The following is a 7,722-nucleotide window of genomic DNA, read 5'->3' as shown; positions in this document are numbered from 1 at the left end:
GAGCATCTACTTCAGCCCCATTTCTGCTGTCCTCACATCATTTTCCTCTTTTTGATCTTTGACTACAACAGTCAAAATTTTCCCTAAATCTAGCTGGTTTTATTTGTTTCTAAGACAAAAATGTAAGTAAGTAAAAGTGTCACAATTACCCTGGGCCTGATTCTCAGCCAATTTCTTGTGTCACTCACACTTATCAACTCCTCTAGTTTCATCTAGCAGAAGTCACAACTGAAATAAAGTTTGGTAGCATTAGTGTCTTGTAGACACAGCTCAGCAATGGAGTTGGGTGATTATTTCACCTTATTAAATATAAACCCAAAGAAATATGTCTACTCACCAACTTCGTTAGAAGCTCAAAATTTGTCTGAAGGCTTGCAAATCTTTTGAGAGTATCTGGACTTGATTTTTCTCGACTTTTCTGCTTTTGTAGGACACTACAAGACACAGAAAGACCTTCATAATCCTGAACTAGCCAATGCTAAAAAAGCACTATGTTCAAGAAATGTTATTTACCCAGAATTTGGGTATGTGTCTATTTGGAAAGAATATAATGATTATCCCCAGCAGATCTCGGTGACTTATCTTCTCTTTGCCAATACAGAATGTACAAGATTTTATACATTTAAATGCAGTTGCATAAGACATTAAACCAAATGTACTGCCTTTCTTCTGATCCTAGTATTGGTCAGATTTGTTGAGTAGAATCAGATGCCCGGAGATTTTGCAGATTGGCTTCTCAGAAGAGTAACACCTGTGGGGAGAATCTGGGTGTTTTACACCTATGCACTAATCCTGCAACAAAATGACTAAAACAGCATGCAGGACAAAAATTATTTATTCTTTTGTTTACCTACAAAGTCTCTTTCCACAGTTGCACGTACAACCTTCTACACAAAGCAAAAGTTTTGCAGATGTCTGAGACTGAATCTTTTTCTGTATGTTAAGAAAAAATTTTTAGAAGTCTAAGGAGACAAGACCATTTGGCAACACCTGCCATAACATAATTATTTAATGGATATTTTATAGCAGTACATAGAGGCCCTAAATGATATCTGAGCTTCTCTGTGGTAGGTGTTATACATACTAAGAGACGATCACTGCCCCGCAGAAAGTTTATAAGCTAAATAAATAGGACAAAGATCAAGCCAAGAGGAGCATTATTATCTTCAGTTTACGTATGGAGAACCGAAACACCAAGAGATAAAAATCTGGAAATCCCACAGCGAGCCTGTGGCAAAGCGAAGTTCTCCTAAACCCTAATCCATTGCTAGCTCCTTCCTCTCAGCCACGTCCTTTGCAAAACAAGGAGCTGCTTGAATTCTGGATGCAAAGCAAAGCTTGGGCAGTGAATGACAGAAAGAAACAGCAATTTATAACTGACATACGTCCTTTTCAACCACAAATCTCAAAGAGCATTACAGAGACAGGTAATTCTCTCCGTTTCACAGAGTGCATTGCTCAGGCACAGGAAATCATCTGTAGCTTCACAGGAGAGTTTGAAAGCATAATATGGTTGAAGTCTACTGTCCTCTGAATCTAACTGGATAGTCACGATTTTCCTCATCTTGCAGACTCTCATAGCAATAAAATGCTTAAGCTATGGTGACTCCTGTAGTGCTTTCAGTTGTCAGAAGATGCAGCCCAGGACTAAGGAAGAGGGACCAGAGAAAGCAATTTTTTACATCTCCTGAGCGCTAGGTCCATATCTTTCCCCACTCCAGTATAAATTAACACACCTCAGAAAGGCTTCTCTAATTTACTGAGGCTTTGAATGGCTTGTGATCAGCCAGAATAGAGTGCTCTGCCCCCTCCCTCTACCCCAATCAAGGGAATAGTGTGGGGTCATGGTGCCAAACATATGCTACATCCTTCTTGTGAGGTGTATTCCACACGGGGTGATCAATCTAACCCTGTGGCTCCTTTCCAGCAGCTGAGCCAGCACAAAGTGAGCTACACCAGAGCCCAAAATTGAGTATGTTGTCTCTCATTGTGGCCAACTTCTGTTCGAAGGGACATGACAAACTTCTAGATTTTTTGTCTCTGTTACATAGGGGCCTGATCTCATCTGCCTTGAACAGTGTCTGTCTTTTAAGTTCACTCTATTCTTGATATTGCTAGAGGCAGAAACGGTAGCGGCCACTTTATTTACTATAGGAGGGACAAATTAGAAAAAATCCTACAACTTTGTATTTAGAATACTGGGTATATTTGCATATGGATTGTCATTTTTTGAAGAAGTGTCTGCTATGTGTATATATGTTTGTATCAGTTACAGTTATCAGATGGAGATGTCACCTCTTGGTTTATTTTCTTTTCTGTTTGTCTTCCTAGTAAAGAACTTTTACTTTCTGCATAAGGAGAGATCAGAAAAAAAGGAGAATGAGAAAAAAATCAGGAAATAATAGCAGCATCACTCCATATTCTTTCCTCGAAATTAGCTCTAAGTCACACATTAGCCATTAACTCCTTTGACCTGTTCCTCTTTGAAAGATAGGTTCCACTTTAGGTTTCAACCTAAGACTTCAGTATCTTCAGCACTGACATAATCTTAATTGTTTTCTATACTTCTAAAAAGACATAAATGGGAGTTAGAAAGTAGATTATAGAAAAAATACATTTTCAAGGTAAGCCAAATGATCATAAAATCAGCTCTTGAAAACCCCCAGAAGTAAAATAGCACTCGGTAGCAGCACTAGTAATGATCTGAAACATTTAAATTAAATATATGCACTCAAGACATCACTGTATCATGTGCTTAAAGTATTGGGTTCAAATGCTAATTGGAGTATAAGATGAGAAATCCAAACACAAGTCAATTTTGATAAGAACGTGAATGCATTTATCAAAAAGATTTCAAAATGTTGATGTGAAGCCTCCAGGGATTGTTATGGATACACAGAAGATATGAACATAAAAACATAATTCATCTGTTCAGATTCCAATTCCATTCTGTTTATTTCAAGATGCAACAAATTTCTGCTCCTTCCCACTCGTCTCTTCATTTTTTTCAATGATGAGCGGTATCTACTTTTTAACTGACCCACATAGAGTTTCTGAGTCCTGCCTCAGTGAATTATGGTAAGGAAACAGTCAGGTAAACGTATGAGAAGTAGAGGATCACTTCTCTGATGGAAAGGTTTGGAAATAAAACATACCTAGACTGCAGTCACTACCAGCATTGCGATCACAGAGGAGGGTGAATTTTGGTCACCTCCCAAGCTCTTGCCTCCAGGAGAGGAGAGGTGGCAGCTCACAGCACCTACTGGGTTTGGGACTCAGCCCATTTGCCATCTTCAGCCGTGCCGCTCAGCCCACTGACGGCTGCGGTGGACATGCCAAAGCTTCGGTACCAGTGGCAGCATCCTGAGGTAGCATGGGCTCCAGCAAAGAGCTTGCGCTGACTTTTGTGCTGCCAGTGTCGAGACTGCTACTGTACGTAAGCTGGCAGTGACTCCAGGGCAGTCATACCCAAACAAAATCCGTCACGAGATGAAGGTTTCTTCAGGGCCCTACGGCAACCCTTCTAAACAGAGCTGCTTAAAAATGGATTTACCATCCTCTACGGTATTTTGCTACTCCAGAATATATTTTTCTCTCAGAATGGGACAAAGTATCAAAATGGCTACACTTTTCACAGAACAAAGGACATCCCAGATTATTTAAGCGTGGACACTAACTAATGTGGTGCATCATGAAGATTGCTTCTAGCTGAAGAGGTCAGCATACAGTGCTGCATTCTGAAAGCTGTATGCTGGTTGTGCAAAGGCAGAGAACTTTTACTTCAGTTGGAATGAAAAGTTTAACTCAAGTTTTCTTAGTGGAAAATTCAATTGAAAGAATATTTTTTTCCTGTAGTAAAAAGAAATGTGATTAATATTTTCAAGAAAAATCTGTTTTTCAATGAGAAAATGTTTTGAAATTTTTCAACCAGTCCTACTGGTATCTGAACACTGCTTGGTACCTTTGTTTTCTTTCCATCAATAAAGCAGCAAAAGTTGAGCCCAGACCTTAAAGCCATGATAGCCTCCAAATCATTTAAAGGATATCGGATATAGACACTAAGCAATCCAGAACTACCTCTCCGTTGAATAAAAGAGGAGATGGTATATAAGACACATCTTTAGGATATGGATCAATGCCTTCATGTGAATATTCATGCTCATTCAGTGACCACCATACATCATCTCTAGTGAAAAAGGGAGAGCTTCCATGCAAAAACTGATGTGATCAAGCCCACAGAGACCACATCTTTCTGACATCCATCTATTAGAGAAATTGTGACTGCGCGAATTTTCACAGAGTCCAAATACAGAGCACTTGGTCTTGTAGTTTTAAAGTTCTTTCATGCAGGGCTGGGGTTTTTTTCGTCAGTGAATATGTATACATAGTTTTCACAGGGAATACAGATATAAGGGACTGTAAGTATGCTTCAGCATATGGTGAAATCATATGGTTGACTGCCTTTCTGCCTATAACATTTTATTTATTTTAAATTAAGTGATTCACATTATTAGTTGAGACCTCTTTAATTTACATAGCTATAAATATGATAGATTATGCTTAATTTTAAAAACATTATTTATTATTATTTAGGGTTAAGGAGTGTGCACAGAACAGGGAAAAAAAAAGGGCTGAATTTCCTACTGATGTAAATGAACAAAGCAATACCAGTACTTCAGATCAAAGAACTACAATTTCTATCATGCAGAAATCTTTGATTTGTGATGCAGATTCTGAATCTCAATTCCTCATAGTATATTCTGCATGATTCTGTAGGAGTTAAAAAACAGGAAGCAATGAACACAGAGGTGTGGGAAATCTTGGCTTCTCGGTTCCTTGTCCAGTAAGTCACCAAAGAACGAAGAAGCCCAGAAACCCTGTTCATGTGCTGTTGAGGAGCCTGGAGAGGGAGGCAGGAGAAAAAGGTAAAATGGTAATTCCAGGGGTACCAACATGTTTCTATTTAGTTGGCGTATTTTGATCTAAAACATTCCCATCATAAGCTGTGAGAAAGTGATGCACCAGAAATTTTCAAGCTATTTCAAATTCAATTAGAAATATACTCCCAACCAAGGAATAGTCACATGGCAAAGAATTGCAAAAAATATTATGCTAAGTGACATTGTTTACTATTCTATAACAAATAAGCTTGTTAGTTCACAGTCCAGTTGCTAACACACTGGTGTCAGCCACCTCAATCTACTCTCTCTGTCTTGATTCCTTTTTTTCATTGTTTCTCTCCCGAAGGGCCAGGGACTTGATCGAACAGGGAAATCGCCCATGCTTTTTGATCAGAGACTTTCTGGCTGTCATTGCTTTTTCTGTAGGAGAGAGGTGACAGTTCCCATTTGGACTGCTACCTAAGGAGATCAGATGCCTGGTCTGAAATCCCTACTTCAGCACAGACTTCTAATGTGAGCTTAAATATGTCACTTTGCCTTTTTGCACCTCAATTCCTTAACAGTAGCAAAGGAATCAGAGCGCTTCCCCACCCCTGAGGGCTAGACTGTGGGGTGCTCCAAGGCCACGGGGACATGTAAATAGCTCAGCCAGGTGTAAGACTTTCATCTCCAGAGTTATCAATCCAGCATTTCAAAAGAACTTAATTCACAATGAGAGATTTAATATTTTCAAGAAACAGTCCACTTTTTTTAATAGAAGTTTTATCATTAGTTCTTTAAACAGCTTACATAATCCCACATACAAGTTTCAGGACTTGATCTTATTATCTATCTTTTGCTGTAAACTCTCTGTTTTGGTGCAACATGAAGTTTGACCAAGAGGCATTACATCTATGCTGGCAGCAAGTCTGTGGATGTTGATATGCCAGGCAGGAGGTAGGTGATTTTTCTGGAGACATCGCTCACTTTCTCTAAGGGAAAATATGAAATAAAAAAGTATAGAATGACCTTGCACTAATAAGCCTCTGCCTCGAGACAATGATTAAACCTGGTAGCACAAGGGTTGGTTTATGAGTAATATCAGGTAAGGCACTAATGAAAGTATCCCATTAAAAAAATGTATAACTTAGGGACTTGCCTGCACTGAGAAATTTGGTCACTGCTGTTGCTGCATTAACATGGTCTGAAGTACAAACAGGAAGGTACATCCAGGTATTGCAGTTGGCTCCTATTTCTAACAAAACTAAGCAGCCAGACGTCCTGTGTACTTTACCAGGAGTGAAATCTGGATGCGAAATCTGCACTTCGAACCTAGTTCTATTTAAAGGACTTTATTGTCCAAAGGTTTCTCATCACCAGTGTAGCTGCAATACTACTGTCAAGTACTGCAGCTCGTATACTATGGCTTGAACTGGTTTGTCCTGCACAAATGTCAATGCACGCATTCAAAATGTTATTCTTATACTCAGGAATATCATAGGAAAGGATCCATTTGAAAACACATGCACCAGCCTGGGTCAGAAATTAAGTTGTTTCTTTGTTTTCTTCATTAAGGTTATTATGAAAGCAAATTAATTTTCCCCATTTCCTTTGAAAATTTCCATAGAAAAATAGAGTTGGCTACTTTTGGTAATGATTAACACATACCCACAGATCTGCTGTGCATGCACAGCAGGTGTGATGGGTCCAGGCCATGCCAGGGTTACTGCGCAATGTGCAAATCAGCTGCTGTGCACAGGTACAGTAGCTCTGACACGTCCAGTACCAAAGCTACTCCCTCTAAATTGGGAAATTCTGCCAGCTTGTGGGCAACCAGCAAGACAACAGTAAAATCAGTCCGGCTGCAGAGAAACAACTTGAATGGCAACACACTCGTACATGAGAATAAGACCTCAAGACATGTAAAGTACAGCTCCTTTGAGGTTTAGTGGCACCATTTTGAATTGCAGTATTTCAATTGCCCACTTAAATCTTTCAGTGCATGATTGAAAAAAGCCCAAGAAAAATATAAATCTGTTTTCATGTGTCTAGAAAATTAGGAGTATTTTACCTGGGAAACTACTTCTTTTTGAGATTTTAGTATTTTTGAGAATCTTTTTTTAATCAGAGAAATTTTGGTGGGAAATTCCAAGCAGCTGCAACATAGGCCCTGTCTAGAACATAGCTTGACCAGTGCCTCTAAAAATTGCTATACAACAAACAAAAAAGAAATAAAATAAAACCAGTAAAAATAGGAGTGGTCTGTGACATAATTTAGGTCATGTATGTTCTAACTTGTTTCTTCTCTGTTGCAAATGTTTGAAAGGATTGCTATAACCACCAAATACCTTTTTATTTTCCAAGCTATATTAACAATTGAACACCAGTGAAGGAAGGTTACAGAGTGGTTATTTCCCACCCCTTGAAGATTTAACCATAAGCATATTAAAACTGTGTCTGGAGGAGGGGGGTAAGAAAACAAACATATCGGTTGCAGGAAAAAAAGGTGCATTAAGCTATTTTTTAAGAAACTTGATTTTCTATACAGTAGAGTTCATATATTAATTCCTTTTATCAGGGAAAAATTGATGTTATCTATCTTTTGCTACAAATATTAAAACCATTTTTAAAGTGACCTGAGACACAGCAGAGTGGAAAGCCGTCTATTTGAAAAAGTAAATGAAAAGCAAAGCAGAGTCCTCTGTATAATTCTGACTCTTACCAATGACTTGGACATATCTTTTCAAACAGTGAAATGAAAGGATCTGCAGTTTCTGAGATTTTCTACATTCAGCTGCAGTACCTGAAAAAATTGCTAAAGTAGAAGGGTATCTAAAAGGAA

This window comes from Calonectris borealis, chromosome 1 (assembly GCF_964195595.1).
Source record: "Calonectris borealis chromosome 1, bCalBor7.hap1.2, whole genome shotgun sequence".
NCBI classification, from domain to species: domain Eukaryota; kingdom Metazoa; phylum Chordata; class Aves; order Procellariiformes; family Procellariidae; genus Calonectris; species Calonectris borealis.
Note: the sequence above shows the minus strand (reverse complement) of the source record.